At 43.5% G+C, this 22,457-nt stretch overlaps 1 protein-coding gene across 5 annotated transcripts in view; it reads right to left on the minus strand.

Moving 5' to 3' along the window:
* Positions 1 to 14,144, minus strand: part of tsnare1 (T-SNARE Domain Containing 1) — a 358,521-nt gene extending 344,377 nt beyond the window's left edge. For 4 of the 5 annotated variants that reach the window (XR_007972167.1, XR_007972166.1, XM_052144886.1 and 1 more), the window contains exon 1: positions 14,040 to 14,144. The gene's annotated coding sequence lies outside the window, so the exon portion shown is untranslated. The other variant, XM_052144885.1, reaches the window with a different exon arrangement.
* Between the last annotated feature and the right edge of the window lie 8,313 nt (positions 14,145 to 22,457).

Below are 22,457 nucleotides of genomic sequence, written 5' to 3' on the forward strand. Positions count from 1 at the left end.
TGTGAGAGAGAGAGAGAGAGAGAGAGTGTGTGTGTGTGTGTGTGTGTGTTTGTTTTCCCATTTGATTTATAAGGTAAATGCATTTTGGTCTGAAAAGATAAGGTAATGCACCTTATAAAACAAATGGCTTGTCTGATGGCTGGCCATCAGTGTGATTGTTGGTTCTATGTCTGACCATCCATATGAATGCTGTCTGTATCACTGGCCATCACCAGCCATTGAATGTTGAATGGGCGACTATCGGTATGAATAGTGAATAATGATGACTAAAATAGCTTGCAGTACCCTTCATAACATTTGATCATTAGGTTGCTTTTTGAGGTATCCAAGGAGGCTTCTTGGTACCTGGACATAGTCTTGGAAAAAATATTGCAGAAATCTCATTTTTCATAATATCTTCCTCAAATGTGAAATATAAACTGATGAGACTTGTGGCTTTCAATCGATTACCTAACTGGATTCCTCCAGGTTTGTTTTCATTTATTTTTTCATAAAATAATGAAATGTTACTTGAAGTACAAATTATCTTTAAGACACTTTAAATTCTATAAATTTTTGTCTGTGTAAATTTTTTAAACTTTTACATTTGGGTAATAAACTCCAAAGTGTCTTCTTTTTAAATATGTCTAAATTGTGCATGTAGAGCAAATTGTTCAGTAACTACAATTATTTTAGTTTGGGGATGTCATTTCTGGGGATGTGCCTCGGGCAGGGGTAGGGAGAAAGGGAACTGACATAGTCTTGGAAAAAAGCTTGCAGGAACCCCATTTTTCATTATATCTTCCTCAAATTTGAAATATAAACTGATGAGACTTGTGGCTTTCAATCCTTTACCTAATTGGATTCCTCCAGGTCTATTTTTATATATTTGTACATGAAATAATAAAACATCTTTTGAAGTTCACATTATTTATGAGGCACTTCAACTTTTATAACTTTTTATTTGTTTGAGCATTATCAACTCTGATTTATTGTTAGTAGAGTGCCAAGTGTCTTCTTTCCAAAGAGACCTTAATTGTGCCTGTGGGACACTGTTCTCAGGAGCTATATTTATTTTAATTCAGGTATGTCATTTTCAGCTGTGAGCCCCTGAGTGGAGGTGCAGGTTAACAGGTTAAATGCAAATGAGCTGGTGCTCCCCACCACGTATCCAGAATAGGGCGGAGTTTTGACATCTCTGCTTCAGATAACTAGACATCAAAAGCAATATGACTGACAGCGAAAATAGTGGTGTTCAGCCTTATATGTTTGTACCAGAGTCAGACACTGATGAGGGAGAGACTCCATCAGAGTAGTTCTCTTACGAGAGGTTCTCTCGTATTGCGTAAGCTAGCTTACGCTACGGGAAAGATTCATCTCTTCTGAGATATTGAAGCCAAAAAATTATCCTTAATTTTTGTATCCATTGTCAACGCAGTGCGGCAGCTGCAGACCTTGAGCGGGCTATCTAGCGAGCTCATAGGTTGCTCTGCGGCAACTGCTGCAGCCTATAGACGAGCTTGGGCGAACTCGCATCCAATGAGAGGTGTCCGCGCGCTCACTGCATCAAAGCCCGCCAAAATGGGCGTGACTAGAGTGCATATAAGCGTAGTTCGTAGGCTGGAACCCTGATTTTCATCTCTTCAGCGAAGCTCTTCGCATCACTGAACTGGAAGCCGCGTCGCCGTTCGAGGGGCATCAAGCAAGCGTGGACAGCGCTCGAAGAAGCCGGCCGTCTTCGCCACCTTCAGCCGTCCTGAAAGCTACGCCATCCGGCGACGTATCCTTTTTAAAAGCAAGCTAATTCTTAAGAACTTCACAAAAGAGTACGAGCGTCTTTTTTAAGATGCCTCGCTCCACTTGCGCCTCATGCCGCGCTCCTCTCAGCACCGGAGACCGCCACATCATCTGCGCTCTCTGCCTGGGACTGGGGCATGCAGAGCTCGCCCTCGCCAAAGGCGGATGCGATCTCTGCGAGGAGCTGCCGATGTCGACCCTGCGGGCTCGACTCGAAGCGCTCAGGACCGAAGCCGCCGCGCCGCCTTGCGTTCAGCCGCGCAGAAAAAAGCGCCGCTCTCAAAGGCTGCCGGAAACAATGGTAGAAGTGATTGCCTCACCGGAGCCCATCCCTCGAGCATCGCCTTCACCCTCCCCGCCCACCCGGGACGCGCAATTGCCGCCGAGCGGCTGCTCTGCTGCCATCTCGGAGGACGAGGCGGAGGATATGGGCTGTTCCATCATGGCTTCGGACAGCGAGGAGTGGTCAGGCTCACACGCCTCCTCCTCGGCCCAGGAATCCAGCAGGACCCGCGCCGGAGTCGAAGGGAAACTAACACGCCTCCTCACACAGGCCGTCGACCGCCTCCGGCTCGAGTGGTCACTGCCCCTTGAGCAGGCACCCAACAGACTTGACGGCTGCTTTCTACAGAGCCGCCGCCGTGCAGCACCCGCTACCCGGGCCGCTCCCTTCCTGCCGGAACTCCACGCCGAGCTTTCCAAATCATGGAGCAGCGCTTTCTCGGCCAGGGTCCGATCCCACGTCTCCACCTCTCTTGATTCGGTGGACGGCGCCACTGAGAAGGGCTACGCTTCCATCCCTCCGGTCGAGGATGCGGTAGCAGCACACCTTTTGCCCGCCCTCCGCGAGATGGCGGTCTAAACCAGTGCTCCCGTCTAAGGCCTGCAGAACAACTTCCGCCTGTGTTGGCCGCGCCTATTCCGCCGCCGGCCAAGCTGCATCTGCTCTGCACTCTATGGCCGTCCTACAGATCCTCCAAGCGGACCTTCTGTGGGAGTGGGATGAGGAAAGCAGGCATCCAGAGGCGGTTGCAGACATACGGAGTGCTACGGACCTCGCCCTCCACGCTACCAAAGCTGCAGCCCAAGCTATAGGGAAGTGCATGGCCGCGCTGACTGTGACCGAGAGACATCTGTGGTTAACGCTAGCCGACATGGGAGAAGCAGAGCGCTCTACGTTCCTCAACGCACCGCTCTCTCCATCGCGCTAGCTCCTCTGCAGGCCGCTCACGTGATCAGCCTCCTGCACGAGCCTCTTCACAGCGCCCAGCTCAACAATCTCAGACTTCTCAGCGTCGACAGGGCGGCCGCCCTCGATCGCGCTCAGACAGCCGCCGCAGACCGCCGCCCCCCCCGCGGGCCTCGATTTAAGGTAACGCTGAAACCAGAGCAACCGAAGTAGGGGTGTGACGATAACCGCATCACCGCAATATCGCGTTAATGAGATGCCTACCGCGGTGTGAGGTCATCACCGCACTTTTTTTTCTTTAATATTTAACACATTAATATTTGCTTATAATTTACTGTATTCCCAACGCATTCTCATCCTAGGGCGTAATATAGTGACACTTTTGACATTTCGTCTACATCCAACGCACATGGCACCCTTTAGCGTCAATATGAGACGCAGAGATATATGTTCAAGGGCTTCTGGAGAAAAAAAAACGCTTTTCTGCGCAAGGGAGGAACAGTCCATTAATGGGGGATTTATTTTTTGTGTGTCTGATTATTATTAATTAGCCTAACTGTTAGGTTTCAGTACTTGTGATGTTTACAGATAATGTTCAATTAAATACACACAAACACAGGCATAAAAGACAAAATCATAACGTAAACTGTTGGAGTTAGATTTTAATTGCATGCGATACTTCTCTTATGTGGTATAGGCAGTTGACAGTGCTAGCCAAAAGACATTATTCAAAAAATGGCCACGAATCTAGTGTCTAAGCCAAATACTGTGTCGCCTATTTGGGCACATTTTGGCTTTGAGGCAGGTGACAATGGGCAGCCGGTGAATTTGGACGAGGCAGTATGCCGTATTTGTCGCAAAAAAGTATCCGTCTCGCGAGGAAATACCACTAATTTAAGATCACATCTTAAAATTAACCATCCTGTGGCATTTGCCGGACTTGGGTGCAGCACACCTACAACCTCAGGCCAGCAACGACAGTTGGGAGTCTCCGAGGCCTTTGCGAGAGGTGCGAAGTACCAAAGAGGCAGCGATCAGTGGCGAGTACTTACTGACAGCGTGACTCGTTATTTGGTAGAAGAAATGGTACCATTCCGTACCGTTGAGAAGCCAGCATTCAAAGCCATTTGGGACAGGCATTTGATAAGCAATATGTACTTCCTGACCGAAAGTACTTTTCTCAAACAGCGATCCCTGAAAAGTATCTATCTGTGAAGGACGGCATAATACAGGACTTAAAAGACATTGATCATTTCTCAGTGACAACTGATATGTGGTCAAGCGTTAACATGATGCCATACATGAGCCTGACCATACACTATCTCAGCGCAAACTGGGAACTAAACTCAAAGTGCCTGGAGACTGTGTTCACGCCAGAAAGCCACACGGGTGACAACCTGGCGGAAGCTCTCAGGTCCTCCTTCCACGAGTGGTCCCTGGACGAGAGGAAACTGGTCTGTATTACCACAGACAATGGGGCAAATATTGTGGCTGCGGTGCGAAAACTTGGCTGGACATGGCTAAATTGCTTTGGCCATAATCTGCATTTAGCCGTCACCAATGCAATGAAGACGGAAAAGGACCGCACTGCCCGAGCCATGGGTGTGTGCGGAACATTGGTGACGACTTTCTCGCAGAGCTGGCAAAAGAAGAGAAAGCTGCAGAAAGAACAATTCGAGCTCAACCTGCCCCAACATTGCTTAGTTCTGGTGAGTTGTGCTAAACTTCGATTCTTATTTCTTTAGACGTTGTTTTTCATGTAACAGTCCGTGGATATAAACGCACTCGTCCAAACGCAACTTGTTGAAACTTTGAATAATTTATTCTACAAAATAATGGGTTGCAAACGATGACAAACCTGTTCCATAATTCCTATTAAACTCAAAAGATATCGAAAAAAATAACAAAGTTATATAAATAAATGTTATTTCATATTATTGTTATGTTTATGATGTAATAATTATATTTTTTCAAAGCTGAATACTGAAATAACTGAAATCTAAAATCCTGTAAATAACTGGGCAAAACTTATGGAAACGCCAATCAACGCTCTGAATTTCTGCTGCCCATTTTCATGATTAAGATAAGATAAGATTTTATTGATCCCGAGCTGGAGAAATTCGCTTGTTATAGAAGCTCCACATATACGAGCCCTGCACATTGTGCAAGAAAAAAAAAGTAGGCTAAATTGTGCGCACGATTTAGGCTATCCTACTAATTCGTTCCCTCGTTTTATAAATCATGCGCACAATTTACTATTTCGTTCCCTCGATTTGCAAAATCGTGCAGACGATTTACTACTTTGTTCCCTCTATTTATAAATCGTGCATACGATTTAGCCTAGTTTTTTCCTCCATGTAATGTGCGGAGCTCCGTAAGATAAAACACAACAGATGGCAAATATACACATGTGTATAAATAGTGGCACGATGTATAAATAAATACATTTTATTGCACAGGACAAAAAAAACATAGCCTAATTGGGGATTACAATTTTTAATGTATTCACAGGATTGTCCTACCAGGTGGGGCACTAAGCAAAATGATTGCGCGCGTTCTCGAGCAAGTCCCAGCCATTAGGAGGGTGTTGATGGATGACCGGCGCAGCCAGCATTTGATACCGACGTGGCAGGACATCGAAGTCCTCGAATCCGTTAATGCAGCGCTGAAGAAGGTCGCGGATTTTACAGATGCGCTGTATTCCGAGAAGACAGTTACAGCGTCCTCTGTTAAACCAGTCCTACAGTTATTAACCGAGGATAGTTTGCTCCCAACCGATGAAGACACGGAGTTGACGCGCAACCTGAAAAGAAAAATGGTTGGAGTCTTGAAAGACAAATATAATGCACCTGCAACACAGCAACTATTGGCAAAGGCCTCATTCATTGACCCAAGATACAAGGACATCAACCCGGAGATGGCGTTAAAGATGCGCTCTTGGAGGAGATGCTGGCAATGCCAGAAGAGCAGCGTGATGTCGGGGATGGAGAAGGTGCCATGAGTACCGCTGCGGCTGGAGAGGGAGAAGGAGGAAGTGCGCCATCATCTTCACCTCCTCCAAAAAAAAAAATGAATCTTACGGACCTGCTTGGAAGAGAAAAGCACAATCCTCCAATCCGGTCCCAAAAGAATCCGTGCAGACACTGAAGTCGCAAGGTATTTGCAGGAGGACGCCCTCGATCTGCACTCTGATCCGCTTGCCTGGTGGCGGGATAATCAGGCTCGATTCCCTCTTCTATCGAAAGTTGCCAGAAAATATATGACTATATGCGCAACGAGCACTCCTTCGGGCGTGTATTCAGTGCGGCTGGCAACATTGTTACTCCGTTAAGATCCTCGCTGAAACCAGACAAGGTTAACATGTTGGTTTTCCTGTCACGAAACCTGAAGACCGAAAAATAAAGCAGCAGGAATTGACGATTCAGCGGCCCAACAGCCGAACACTTGTTCAGACTATTTTATTTTGCACTTAAAAAGGTTGTTTATGTTTAGCCTAATTAATAGTTAATTATTAATATTTACAATTTAATATAAATGTTAATTTGCTGTCAATAATAAAGAAAACTGCTTTATAATTATGAAAAAGGTTGTTTTAGTTTAGCCTAATTAATAGTTAATTATTATTTACAGTTTAATATAAATGTTAATTTGTTAATTTGTTTATTTGTTAATAAAGAATACTGCTTTAAAATTATTCATTCCCATTGTCATTTACAAGCTACATGGGTTCTTGATCGCGTCTGCAGCAGTGTGTGGTGCGGCCGCGGGTGTTTTTTTTTTTTGTGGGGGTGGGGGTGGGGGGGTGCGGTTAACCGCCAAACCGCGAGATTTGTTGCTTCTTTACCGCGGTAAGACAAAATCCCATACCGTCACAGCCCTAAACCGAAGTCTTCCTAACTTTGTTGAACAAACGACGGCTCAGTCCCGCCGCGGCCGGACCACCGTCAAAGCTTTGCCCCCTGTCAGTCCCCTTCTCTCAGGCATATACAGTGGTGAATTTAGCAGCCAACAAGCCGGTGACACTGCCCGCTTGCCTGCACTCAAACGCCGTTTTCACGGCGACCCAAATAAATCTTGTAAAGAGCAAACATGTCTTATGTGTAGAAAATGTGCCCACAACCCAGTGTTCGCCCCTACACACAAGCATAACACATCCCGTGCCCCTATCAGAGCACGCTCTCATAAAGCGGTTACGAACCGCTCGAGCGTCAGAGTCAATGAAGGCGCCCACAAATGCATGCGCGTGCCCATTCTCTGGCCGCTCTGTCACACGACCAGCCCTATGTGTAGAAAATGTGCCCACAATCCAGTGTTCACTTCTGCACACAAGCACTGCATGTCTCGTGTCCCCACCAGAGCACGCTCACATAAAGCGGTTACGAACCGCTCGAGCGCTAGAGTCAATAAATGCGCCCACGAATACGTGCGCGCGCCCCTTCTCTGCCCGCTCTGTTACACGGCCAGCAAACATTCCTCTGTGTGTAAGTCCCGTGCCCATGACTATGCTTGCGCATCACGTAACAGATGTGACTCTTTCCACATTCATTCCAATCGGGAAGTCACTCACAAAACAGCCTGTTCATGCTGTCTGCGAGCAATCATGCATGAACACACTAAAAGCGCTCACGCATTTTGTTCAGCGCTCTGTGTGCTGCAATCAGAGCGAATTGGCCATTCACCCTCTAGCGTTACGCTTCAATGCGTGGGAAGCTATTCCAGGGATATCCAAGTGGGTGTTAAGCAAAATACAACAGGGCTATTTGCTACAGTTCGATCGCCGCCCTCCTCGCTTCAGAGCGCAGCTCGAAACCACTGTGAACACGGAAGCAGCGTGCATGCTTCGTTCAGAAATAGCAAGCCTTCTGTGCAAAAGGGCCACCCTCTCTGAGCGAGTCGGGGCTTTACAGCCGTTATTTTCTTGTTCCCAAGAAAGACGGCGGCCTCAGACCCATATTAGATCTCAGGGTTTTGAACAAGGTGCTTGCAAAAAGACCGTTCAAAATGCTTACAATCAGGAAACTCCTCGCGCATGTGCGCCAGAGGGACTGGTTTATTTCTCTCGATCTGAAAGATGCATACTTTCAGATTCAGATAAATCCCGTCACAGGCCATTCTTGAGATTCAGCCGACGGCCAGGTTTATCAATACACCGTCCTCCCGTTCGGACTGTCCTTAGCACCCGTACTTTCACCAAGTGCATGGATGCGGCGCTCGCACCCTGTGGAGTCAGGGTTTGAGAATTTTGAACTATTTGACGACTGGCTGATTATGGCACAGTCACATATGGAGCTTCTGTCTCACAGAGCAGTTCTCCTCAGCCATCTGAACAGTTTGGGTCTTGCAGTCAATTGGACCAAGAGCTCACTACAGCCCAGTCAGACAATTTCCTTCCTTGGAATAGAACTAGACTCCGTGGCAATGACGGCTCGCTTATCTACACAGCAGCGCCGTGTTCAGCGACTAGCCGCATCTTTTCAGATGAACAGCCTCACGCCTCTGAAGAAATTCCAGAGAGTGCTAGGTTACATGGCCTCAGCCGCAGCAGTACTTCAGCTGGGTTTACTGCACATGTGCCCGCTTCAGCATTGGCTAAACACCCGCGCGTCTTGCCGGGCTTGGGCCACAGGCCGCCAGCCCATCAAAGTGACTCAGACCTGTATATCAGCTCTGCAGCCCTGGACAGTGGCCTAATGGTATCAGCGGGGAGTGACAATGGGAGCTGTATCTCGCCGAAAAGTCATCTCAACAGACGCGTCCAACACGGGTTGGGGCGCGGTCTGCGAGGGCTCTCCGGTTTTCGGCCTATGGTCAGTTCAGGAAAAGCTCCTTCACATAAATTGTCTGGAAATGATAGCGGTCAAGTACGCGCTCGTGCCCTTTCTCCCGGTCATTCAGGGTCACCACGTCCTGGTCCGTTCGGACAACAGATCTGTGGTATCCTACCTAAACCGTCAGGGCAGTGTCAGATCCAGGAACCTCTTCCATCTGGCCGAAACGCATACTGAGTTGGTCCCAATGCCACCTGCGCTCGCTGAGGGTGGCGCGCGTGCCAGGCCACCTGAGCGACGGCCCGGACAGACTGTCCAGAGACAATATTCCCCAGGGGAATGGTCCCTGCACGCTCAAACAGTCCAGACGTTATGGCACCTATTCGGCAGAGCAGAGATAGACCTCTTTGCGTCCAAAGAGAACTCTCACTGCCCAATATTTTTCTCGAAAAGCGAGGACGCGCTGGCCCAGGACTGGCCCAGACGCCCGCTTTACGCCTTCCCTCCCGTCTCGCTATTGCCACAGGTAATGCAGAGGATCAGGGAAACGCGTCACTCAGTGCTCCTCATAGCCCTGTGTTGGGAGAATCAGACATGGTTCCCGGAGCTTATGCAGCTGTCACTGACAGCGCCGTGGCCCATCCCAGTAAGAGCAGATCTCCTCTCTCAAGCTCGCGGCACAATCTGGCATCCCCACCCAGAGCGCTGGGCGCTGTATGCGTGGGTGATCAACGACTACCCGTCGCTCTGCCAGAAGGAGTAATAAACACCATCATACACGCTAGAGCTCCTTCCACGAGAAGACTCTATGCGTCAAAATGGTCTGTGTTCTCAAAATGGTGCACCGACAGAGACCTGGACCAGCGGACATGTGGGGTGTCAGTCAGCTGCTCAGTATTCCTACAAGAGCTGCTGGATAAGGGCAGATCCCCATCCACGCTCAAAGTGTATGTGGCGGCCGTTGCAGCGTTAGCTGAACCCCTGCATGGCCAGTCATGGGGTAAAAGCGAGCTGGTCATCCGCTTCCTCAGGGGAGCTAGAAGGATGAACCCCAGCGCCCCCATCGGTTCCTATCTGGGATCTTTCTATAGTTCTCGAAACTATGAAAGCCCCCTTTCGAACCACTTCAATCCGTGGATTTGAAATACCTTTCACTCAAAACCGTTTTCTGACTGCCCTGTCATCAGTCAAACGTGTGGGAGACCTTCACGCGCTGTCTGTCAGCGCTGCGTGTCTTGAGTTTGGACCAAGTGACTCCAAGGTCATTTTAAAGCCTAGACACGGCTATGTTCCCAAGGTGATCGGTACTCCTTTCAGAGCACAGGTCATTTCCTATCGGCGCTGCCAGCACCGATAGCGAACACGACGCCAATCTCCTTTGCCCGGTCAGAGCACTGAGATTGTATACTGTGCGCTCCGCGGCTTTCAGGCGCTCTGAGCAGCTTTTTGTTTCATTCGAGGGCGCACCAAAGGTCTCGCCGCCTCGAAACAGACACTATCTAGATGGATAGTGGACGCTATTGCTGCTGCATACGCGTCAAAAGACCTGCCATGCCCGTTGGGCATTAGGGCTCACTCCACTAGAGGCATGGCATCCTCGTGGGCATGGTCCAGCGGGATTTCCATTCACGACATATGTGTGGCAGTGGGATGGACTTCCCCCTCCACCTTTGTCAGATTTTACAATATGGAAGTGCCCGCTCTGCAGGCAAAACTACTAGCGGTTTAATACGCTACAGCTCCCCTGGTGAGCTGCACTGATGGGTCACATTCCACACAGACCGGCACTGCCGCTCTGTCGTTCCCTTCCCACTATGTGCTTATGTATTACACAATCAATGACCCGCATTCTTGCCGGCCAAATATTATTTCCCCACTCATAAGGGCTCCCCGGGTCCCCCTCAATTCCCTGGGGCTCATACAGTGGATGCTTGGCGCACGGCGTTGACAATGGGTTCCCGTGGCGTAAGCTAGCTTACGCAATACGAGAGAACCTCTCGTGAAGAGAACGTATCGGTTACCTAACGTAACCTCGATTCTCTCTAGATGAGGGAACGAGTATTGCGTAGCCGGCCGTGCTTCGCGCCACTGGCGACTTTTCGCTTCAGTCAATGAAAACCAGGTTTCCAGCCTACAAACTACGCTTATATGCACTCTAGTCACACCCATTTTGGCGGGCTTTGATGCAGTGAGCCGCGGACGCCTCTCATTGGATCGCGAGTTCAGCCCAAGCTCGTCTATAGGCTGCAGCAGTTGCCGCAGAGCAACCTATGAGCTCGCTAGATAGCCCGCTCAAGGTCTGCAGCTGCCGCACTGCGTTGACAATGGATACAAAAATTAAGGATAATTTTTTGGCTTCAATATCTCAGAAAAGATGAATCTTTCCCGTAGCGTAAGCTAGCTTACGCAATACTCGTTCCCTCATCTAGAGAGAACCGAGGTTACGTTAGGTAACCGATACGTTTTTTTCAGCAGTTTTTTAACAATGGATGAGCAACACACACAAATACTGTTACAACATTCGCAATGCGTTATAACAAAACAACACACACAACATAAATGTCCTTCAGCAATGTCCATCAACTGTCATGGGCAGGGCCTGAACAAAGTGATGTCACTTTGTACTAGTATGGTCAAAAATACCGGTACCAAGTCGGTACTCAAACAAAACATTATTTACGATACCAGAATTTCTGAAGGTACCGGGGTACCCACGCAGAGGCGGGAACTTTAGAACACTCACAACAAGCAAAAGATTGCGGCAAGCAAAGCTGCTGTTGCTGCTGAGTCTCAACTGAATCATGTCGAAATGAAAAGTGGAAAAAGCCAGGTAATTTGAGGCTGATGAAAAGGGAAACATCACAGATCAGCAAAAACCTATTTGTAAATGCTGCGTTCACAATTTTCTAACGAAAGGAGGAAACACATACAACTTAATAAAGCACCTGAAAGACAAGACACCCGGATTTATTCAAGCAAATAAAGCAGGCGAGTTTAAAAGCATATTATCTTTTGCATTAGGTCTGAAACGTTTAGTCGACATTATCGACATAATAACACAAAATTGATGAGAAAAATGTTCTTGTCGAATAGTCGTTTGATCTCATTTAACGTAACATGAAATCACATTAAACTGTAACGATATCGCGTGAGAGCAGCAATTCAGGCCTGATGGAGGAAGAATTACACAGATCAGTCCAGATGATTATTTTATGTAGATCTCAAAGTATTAGGGAATGATTTAAAAAAAAAAAAAAAAAAAAAGTACATTCAGAAGCATGTACCGTTGTGGAATAAGCAGAGGCGGAGCTCTTTAAAGGAAACATCCCAGCGTAACATCTTAAATGTACGGAAGCTCAAAGAGGCCTTATGCTTATATATATACTGTGTGTATATATATATATATATATATATATATATATATGTGTATATATATATATATATATATATATATATATATATGTGTATATATATATATATATATATATATATATATATATATATATGTGTATATATATATATATATATATATATATATATATATATATATATATATATATATATATATATATATATAGTGTATATATATATATATATATATATATATACACTGATATGTATATATATATATATATATATATATATATATATATAGTGTATATATATATATATATATATATATATATATATACACTATATGTATATATAGTATATATATATATATATATATATATATATATATATATATATATATATATATATATATATATATATATATAAATGCAGTAAAATTGCTTTATTAAAGTTCAAATAATACAGAAGCAGGTCATGTTAATAACTATAAACTCAGAAACTGGCATTTCTCTGTGTAGTCGGTGCCTCTTCTATGAGTTGCGCGAATGTCCCGATCTAAGGGGGAGAGACTGAAACTTCACCGGCTGAGAGAGACTCTGCCTCGGTCGCTCCTCCCTCGCGCGCGCGCACGCACGCACGCACGCACGCACGCACGCTAAATGCTCGATTAGAACTTATTCGCAACTTATTTAATCATGTCACTGTGCATTTCTTATCATGAAGCAAATTGGCAATATGCAGCTTTATTAATTAGAGAGCACTTTGCACATTAGTTTGGAAATTGTTTTTCATTCATTCTATTTTATGCTTGTTTAATTAGGCTTTTTTTTTTTTAGAACTTGGTAAAAACTTAAAGTAAAAGTTGCAAAAGTTGAAGCAAATCTTATATAAGTGTTCAAAAATACTTTAAGCATACATTGTTCAGTTTTGTTATAATTAAAAAATTATATATTTAAATTAAAATGTTGCTCAATGGCAAAACTGGTATTGGTACCGACTACTGAAATTTTGGTACCGTGACAACACTACTTTGTACATAATCTGCAAACGGCTTGTTCTGAGACTGTGCTTATGATTAATAGGGATTAAAAATTCATTGGGTGGATTTTTATCATTATAGGGTGGTTGTGTACACACACTGTCAACACACATTTATGTTCAAACACCATGTAAAAGTGAATTTTGCATAATAGGTTAGGCTTTAATGTGTCCTCAGCAGACAATAAACAGTAGATGGGGGAATACAATTTAAATTTCAAAGCACACATACATTAGAAAAGTTATTCTAGGAATGTAAATACTATTCTCAACATTTTAAACCTAAACAACTTTTGTTTGAATCGAAAAATGTAAAACAGCTTAGACATAATTTGGTATCATGTGCAGTCATAACAGACAGACACAGAACAATGCCCACTCAAAGATACCCAAAAAGAACACAAAGGTTAATTATCCTCACACTGCTTAACATTGTTCAGCTTTACAGTAAACAAATGATTCAGTACAGTCTAAATGGACGGCTGTGGATGACAAAGTAGCTCTCCATAAAAACCAGGCCCCTCTCAAAACCATGATCAACCAGAAAATGCAAACTGAGAGATTAACATAGAACTGCATACATATAGACATCTGCCCATTTAACAGACGGGGCATTATGTCTACATACTGTATATATACTATGTTCATGTTCATGTACATGTACATGTACATGGCATGCAATTATCCAAACACACTGCTACATACTGCACAAACATGCTCTGTTCTTTCTCAATGCTGCTACAGCAGAAAGCTAGGGCTTCACGGCAACAAGACAGCATCCTCTTAAGCCTACCCTCCCCCTTCCTCTTACCTCCTCACCATCCTCAAACACTGACCTCTACCTGAGATAATTTGAGCCAAAGAAACAATCCTTTTAAACAAACAAATGAACAAAACTGATTTTCATGCATTACCCTTTCTCTGGAGAGAGCACTTAGCCTTAGCACGCACAAGAAACGCGGCAGAACCTCTCAGATTCAACCCCTGCTAACAACATCACATGACTCTGTACCGTCTGCTCCTTGCTTGTAGTCATGTGACATGAATTAATCAGTGAGTTTTGGGATTTGTAGTTTGGCAGTGAAAATACACTCACTGGCATCATGATATTGATGATTAAAATAATAATAATAATATATATATATATATATATTATATATATATATATATATATATATATTATATATATATTCATCATGTAATAAATGTAAATGTTACATAAAAATATATATTTTAGTATAATATTTGTCAATAATGATATATAATAATGTAAATGTACAAAATAATTTGGTATAATTAAAAAAGAAAATGCAAAAATGTCAGCACAGCATGTACAGTACATAAAACTATTTGGATTGCAAAAATGTTGTGTGTAATAATTAAACATTTTAATCAGAAGGAATGTTTTAGGGTAAATTAAAAATGTCATTTACAATTTGTTATTAAAATAATTATACTTCATAATTTTTTCAGTGTATATACTAGAAATCAAAATCATTTAAAAAAAATTGTTTATGTGAACTCCCTGGTTCCTCAATAAATAAAAGACAAGGATTAAATGAAGGAAAAGAATGAACTGAGAGAATGACCTTTTGGGATGAGCCAGACTGGAGGAGAGAGAGTGGTTGTTAATATTACATAAGCCCATGTGTGTATGTGTGTGGGTCAATGGGTGGGTCAGAAAACTGTTCTCTGGGTTAAGGGAGGGTATAGACCTCACATGCACATGTTGTTGCCCAACCTGGTGCACAATCGGAAAACATTCTGCATGTTTCCATTGTAGAAAAGGTGGTTCCAGGCTAGACATATTAGCTCTACACTGGCACCTATAACATGTTGGTCTCAAACTAGGAACCAAAGTGCTGATGCAGAACCAAAGTAGATTGTTAGCTCCGATTGCAAAATAGACTAACTAGCTCTTTACACTGTTAACACTGTAAGCGAAATGCGTTCAGCTGACGTACATTCTATTCCAAAGTTTAGCATGATTACATTGCACAGCGGCTTGAGCCACTTTTGACCCCATTTGTATAATATAATATATATTACTTTTTTTTCTTACCAGCCAATATTGTGGCAGCAATGCAATGCATAAAATCATGCAGATATGGGTCAGGAGCTTAATTTAATGTCCACACCAACCATCAGAATGTTTGATCTTGTGATTTTGACTGTGGCATGATTTTTGGTGCCAGCCAGGCTGGTTTGAGTCTTCCTGTAACTGCTGATCTTCTGGTATTTTCATGCACAACAGTCTCTAGAGTTTACTCATAATGGTGCCAAAAACATAAAAAATCCAGTGAGCTGCAGTTCTGCAGACAGAAATGCCTTGATGATGAGAGAGGTCAAGGGAGAATGGCTAGACTGGTTCGAGCTGATAGAAAGGCTACAGTAACTCAGATAACCACTCTGTACAATTGTAATGAGCAGAATAGCATATCAGAATGCACTAGTGTCAAGGTGGGTGGGCTACAACAGCAGAAGGAACTTCTTGAGGGGCATAGTGTTCCTTATAAAGTGCTCATTAAGTGTATTTGAAATGATTCCTATGAAAATAATTTGTTGAAATTTTTTATGTTTGCAACAAAAGCAGTTTATGACTCTGTTAAGTTACTCTGCATGTTAAAATGTATTCTTAAAACACTCATGACACTGAAAAAGTAGGCTGGTTCTGAGAGAGGTTCACAGATCCCTGGGCCAGCAACCAGCTGAGCATCAGCTCTCACACAAGCATTAGCCACTCCCCTACAAATACACACACACACACACACACACACACACACACACACGCGCACACCTCTCTCCTAGAAAGTGAACAAAAGTGTTAAATGAAGAGGCATCTGACCATTGCATTTCATAGAGAAACTGTATTAAGAAGAACAGGATATCACTTCTGTCGCCCACCGACATTCACACACTCACACTGTTCACATGCAATACTGTCAGCCAGCCTCGGGCCCAGATCTTGGGCAATGCCAGGACCACCAGCTAAACATGTCACTAACAATTACACCAAAATCACCAGAGCAGGACAGAGCATTTATTTATTAAAACAAACTGAACAGCACAGAGCTCATAGAATATTAACATATCTTCCCAACACAACAAAAATTATAAAGCATTACAGAAAGGCCTATGAAGTTATTAATTTTCTCTTCTTATTTAGTTTAGTTCCTGTTGCTCAACTGGTTGAGAAAGGTGCTAGGTTAAGGGTTTGATTCCAAGGCAACACTCATACTGGTAAAAAGTAATCTGGATGCCAAAGTGTCTGCCAAATGCTTAAACTTTGTTTTTATTATAATGTCTGACTGATGCTTGTGATACAGATTCAGAGGTCACTGCTATGGAGGGAGACGTGGTCCTTGCGTTTTATTAAACTGACTGTTAGAGAGCTGTGGTGATATGATTTGAAATGAAGCAGCATGCAAAATCCTCAAGACTGAATTATAGATGCCTCCCATCTGCTGACAGAGGAACAGTCTGTCAGGCCTCTTCATTGTTAGCACTCTGGGGGCTCAAAGATCCTATTTGTTCATTCTTACCTCTTCCTGAAATACGAGAACTACCCCTTGACCTAATCTCTCTCTCTCTCTCTCTCTCTCTCTCTCTCTCTCTCATAGTTAACATATTCCAGCACTGAGAATGATAGGAGCATTGACATAATCCAGAATAATTATTTTTTTATGGGCTTGGATAGAGGATGAACGGGACTATGACTCACCACAGGCCAGACTCAAACCTGAGACCCCATGAGCCAACAGCAGTTAATGACTCATGATAATGTGTACTACCCACTGCACCACAGCTCTGAACTTGTTTTAAAGAATGCTGTAATTAAAACTTCACCAATTAACTACTAACTCATTGGCAGTTGATGGTGATTATTTACATAGTATCCGGATACCATTGAGAAACTATTCAGGAGGAGAATACATAGAGTGAAGGCCACGGTTAATTCCCGCCTCACCCATCCGCTGATTTTGGGGATGAATTGGCCTGATTTTAAGAATGTATTAAGATGGCTGAAGTAGGTTGAGTGACCGAAATGTTGCTTAATAAACTCTTTGCAAGCCAGGATAGTGTGCAGGATTTTTTTCCATTTAATTGACTTTGCTACAGCTTGTGTCCAATGCACCTATCAATTACTTCAATAGTCAACAGCTCCAGCCTAACGTCGCTCTCACATACCTATATTTTCAATTATCAAAGATAGGTTGTATCGAGTAACGCAGAACACTCAAACAAAAGAAAATACAACCCAGTTAAGGGCCATTGGGAACACTTTTCCAGGAGAATAACTATAATCCAATGGCTGGTCATTTAGGATAGGAAAAAACACTTAACCGAATAATGGTCCAGTTTTTTTGACCAGGCATTCACTGGGACATTCGCAAGTGGTGTGTGGCGTGCCGTGAATGTCAGTTGGTGAATCCACCGGCCAAAGGCGGTCCCTGTAGCCTTGGCAATTGTAGTTCCTGAGAGGGCAGAGCTTGGGCCAGAGGTGAAACTCAAACCTAATCAGTTTACCCCAGTCTCGTGTGGAGACCACCTCTCACTGTCGCAGCTCACAGAAATAGCCAAGTTGCAAGTGAAATTCGCAGACGTGTTCTCACCTCTCCCCGGTAGCACAAACCTCACAGAGCACCACATTGAGCCACCACACTGGTGGTTCGTAGCCACCCCTTCCTGAACACAAAAAAAGTTTCAGGAAGAATTAGAGGCCATGCTTGAGATGGGCATAATAGAAGTCACACAGTAATTGGGCCAGCCAGGTGGTTCTGGTACCTAAGAGCAACGGGACGGTCCGATTCTGTGTGGACTATTGAAAAGTGAACGCGGTGTCTAAATTTGACCCGTACCCAATGCCCCGGATTGATGAATTGCTCGATCGGTTCGAATTTTATTCGAACCTGGATTTAACAAAGCATTATTGGCAGATTCCCCTTAACAACAATCTCCCTAGAGAAAACTGCGTTGTCCACACTGTTTGGCTTACACCAATTTGTGACCCTTCCGTTCACTTGTTTCAGGGCCCCCGCCACATTCCAGCATCTCAAATGGGGGCTCCCGATCCGATCCGGTCAGTGGAGTCGTGCCAATAGGCTTTTCTAAAAGCAAAATCTGCACTTTGTGGGGGACCACTCTTGCCTTCTCAAAACTTCTCTCTCCCATTTATTTTGAAGATGGATGCATGTGACAGGGGGCTGGGGGCAGTGCTTTCGCAGGAGGTGGAGGGGGAGGAGCGACCGGTGCTGTACATTAGCTGTAATCTCTCGCTGAGGGAAACTAACTACAGCACCATTGAAAAGGAATGTTTAGCGATCATGTGGACAGTCCTCACTCTCCGCTTCTACCTGCTGGGATGGGCCTTCACACTCTGTTCCAATCACACCCCACTCCAGTGGCTCAAGCGCATGAATGATACCAATGTGCGGATCACCCGTTTGTAACTGGCACTTCAGCCATTCAAATTTGAGGTGACCCACAGACCGGGGGAGCAGATGGCTGTGGCTGACTTTCTCTCCAGAAATGCGGGGGGAGCTGGCAGGCCGGATGTTGCCCTTGCCTGAGTCAGGCGGTGGGGGTATGTGTTTATAGGAGCATGGTCGTGTGTCTGTCTGCGGAGAGAGGGAGTGGTATGGCTTGTCATGCTGGTTGACATGATTTCTAACAGCTTTTTCTCATTACAGTGATAGTGGAGAAATGCCTTAATACTACGCCAGAAGGGAGAGAGAGAGAGAATGACATGAGTCTGCAACATTGATGTGTCTTATGTGTGTCTCTGAGTTGCGAGAACTTGATTATTTTAAAAGTTTATGTTTATTGAGAGTGTTGTTTACTGAACCAAGTGAAATAAGAAAAGACTGCATACAGTGCTGAAGGCAGAGAAATAAAAGCCTTACCTAAAGCGTGTCACTGCTCACTGTCTCCTCCTTTTTCATACCCGAACCTGAAGTTCTGTGACAAACAGTTAGCAGTCAATTTCAGAAGTCATAAATATTAGTAAACATGTCACAGTAACTCCCCTGACAATGTAGATGCATCACGATCGGTTAACACACGAGTAATGTTCGAATCATAAAAGCATGACAAGTAATATTAGCTTCAACAACCATACAAGACAACATATCCAAGCATTATAGCAGGAAAAATCTTTGACAAATGGATAACAGATAAACATCCATCCAGATGTGTGAGTGTTACTGAAGTGAACTGTAGTTTCTTTCTTCATTTTAACGGTTTCTCGCAAACTAAAATTGCATTACCACCATCTAATTTTTACATGGGAACGAGACAGCCAGCTCTTCTTTCCTATGTTCATGGACGTGACGTAATGACGCAAGGATGTATGTCATAAGCTTGCGATTTAATTGGCTTACCTTAGAGAACATTGTATTGAACATTGATTGTTTATGTACTCAATCAACTATGGCAATTTGTACACGTTTTTTTTTTGTTATTAACTATTTCTATTGATTCCATTCATAAAACAAACATAACATCAAATATGGAATCAAATTATATACCTTAAGCCCCTCCCCCCGAACATTCTCCAGCTAAGACCCAATTTGTTTAATGTTTATCTCAATATAAGATACAGAGTCTGGGGAAAAATGAAAATTGAGTGTCCAATACGTCACACATAATGCTCTGAACCCTCAACCAATATTCTTGGATCATAATAAACCCCCTAAAAAACATGGGTTGTGTCCCCATCTTCTGAATGGCATCACCAGCAGCTGAGTGTGTTTTTAAGGGTGCTTTCACACTGGAAGTTTAGTTCGAAACGGAGCACGGTTAGCATGAAAAATTGGTACTGTGAAAGCTGTCATGCGTCCGGGTTGCACACTGTGGTACCAAACCCGAGACTACCGTTGGTTGCAATGGAACTGTAGCGTGATTCGCGTGAATGTGAGAGCAACTTGCAATCAGCTGTCTCCTCAAAAAACGACATTTTCAAAAAAAGCCGCCTTCCCCTGTACTTCTGATGAGTTATGCCATGAAATGCACATATACGCAATTGTCGTTCACTTTGTTGTGCATATTGGCACCAAATTAACCAAAAAACAAAATGTATGATGAGTCCCGTTGTGTTCAGCATGCGTGTTTGTGATGACGTAAGATGAACGCAAATGGACCTGGTTCGATAGAATCAAGTGAGTGTAAAACAAGACCAACGCTGCGGGGGGCACTGGGAACAATCGCACTCGGAATCGGACCGCAGCAAACTTGCCCAGTGTGAAAGCCCCCTAAGACCATGGCTATACAATCAAGAGTGGGGTCCAATAGAATCAATGCAAAATCTTAAATTGCATCAGATGCACCCTTGCATCTCTAGATGTAGACTTGACATTTCTTTTAATCCTAGCCCACACTCCCTTCAATACCAAGTTTAAATCTTTCTCCCATAATCTCTTGAGAGAAGTTGAACCTCTTTCCCCCAGACTTTGAATTAACTGAGAGTAATACACTGATGACTCATGACCTTTTCCTAAAGCAGTAATCACCAATTCCAGAGTATGTGCTGCTTTTTTTGTATGCAAATCCCCCAAATAGTACAGAGCAGCTGTAAATACCTAAAGAACTGAGATCTGGGAATCCTTAAATATTGAACCATATTTTCAAAGGATCTCAACACTCCACTCTCATATACTGTAGATCACCAAGCATATTAACCTTCCTCACAATCCACTCTAACCAGCAGAAAGGGGACTTTTTTAATTTTGGGTTCAGCAATATGCTCAAGGCAACATTTAAATAAATGTCAGAATGAAACACTCTGGACACTTTTGTCCATTCCGTGTGCAAATGCGAGATGACAGGATGTAACTTAACTTCTCCAGATAGTTTAACTCTTTCCCCGCCAGCGTTTTTAAAAAAAAGTTGCCAGCCACCGCCAGGGTTTTTGACGATTTTCCCTAAACTTTAATGGCCCGCAGAATATTTTCTTCCATGAATATATGAAGATGCTATATATCACAATAAAGATCTGAGCAGAAAAAAACGATTTTATTTTATCTTCATTTGTTCTTTTTTTATTGCGACTTGAACAGAGGTCGGTTTTGTCAAAAAACAACATTTCAGACAAAAAGCTGATAAAAAGGCATGTTTATGTCTGATATTTGAGCTTCTCAATACTCCACTTCTTCATGTTTGAGACGATCGCAGTCTGTTTCTTTGATCAAAGAGTTGCGTACTCTTTCAAAAAATGCGGAGGGATCTTCCTTACCGTATAACACCTAAAACACGGAAACCCGGAAAATTCCGTGTTTGGCGGGGAAGCATTTTTTCATAAAACATGGAAAATTCCGTGTTTGGCGGGGAAAGAGTTAATAGAAAGGCTTTGCAATGGCAAAATAGGGGCAAGAACTTCCTGTTCAATACAAAACCAGGTAGGGGCTCTCTCAGGTGGAAGCGAACAATGAGCCAAATGTCTGAGACCGAATGCATAATAATAAAACTAAATCTTGGGTAGGCCTATCCCATCTGTGTCAATCGGCCTATGTAATTTATTGAAATGTAATCTGGGACACTTGCCATTCCAAATGAAGAATTTCGCTATGCAATCAAATTGAATGAAATAAAAGAGGGGGATATCTACAGGGAGAGTTTGTAGCAGATAGTTGAATTTTGGAATACAATTCATTTTAATAACATTAACTTTCCCAATCATAGATAAATGTAATGAAGCCCACCTGCCCACATCGCTCGAAATGTTTTAATTAAGGGGTCAAAATGAACTCTAACTAAATCATACAAATTTGCTGGGAATAAAATGCCCAAATACTTAAAGCCAGGGTGTGTAATCCAGAGAGGCTAGCAGTTAGCAAGCTAGCTTTGAAAGCATAGAGCCCACCCTCACATCAGAGGTTTCTCCAAAGCCTCGCCTCCTCTATCACACATGAACACACACACAGAGTCTAAGCGCCAGGAGGTGAGATGTGTTGGTGGAATTGTTTGCAACAGTTTCATTTTACCTCATGTCTCATTCACAGGTAAGACAATAACAACGAACATAATTCTCATGCTCACTCTGAATAGCTTCAAGGAACCCGTGCTGATGACGTGTGATTGTCTGTGCAAACAAGTTGCGTGGCAGTATGCAAACAATGATTGACAGACAGGAAGGACATTCTATCATAACATTCGGACCAAATGCAATAATTGGTCGATCATTTTTAGGCCCTTCCACAATATATATATATATATATATATATATATATATATATATATATATATATATATATATATATATATATATACATTTTATTTTTTACATTTATAACACTTAAATTATTGATTGCTATCAGGAGACTTTCAAACAGTATACC

Source organism: Xyrauchen texanus, chromosome 15 (assembly GCF_025860055.1).
Source record: "Xyrauchen texanus isolate HMW12.3.18 chromosome 15, RBS_HiC_50CHRs, whole genome shotgun sequence".
NCBI classification, from domain to species: domain Eukaryota; kingdom Metazoa; phylum Chordata; class Actinopteri; order Cypriniformes; family Catostomidae; genus Xyrauchen; species Xyrauchen texanus.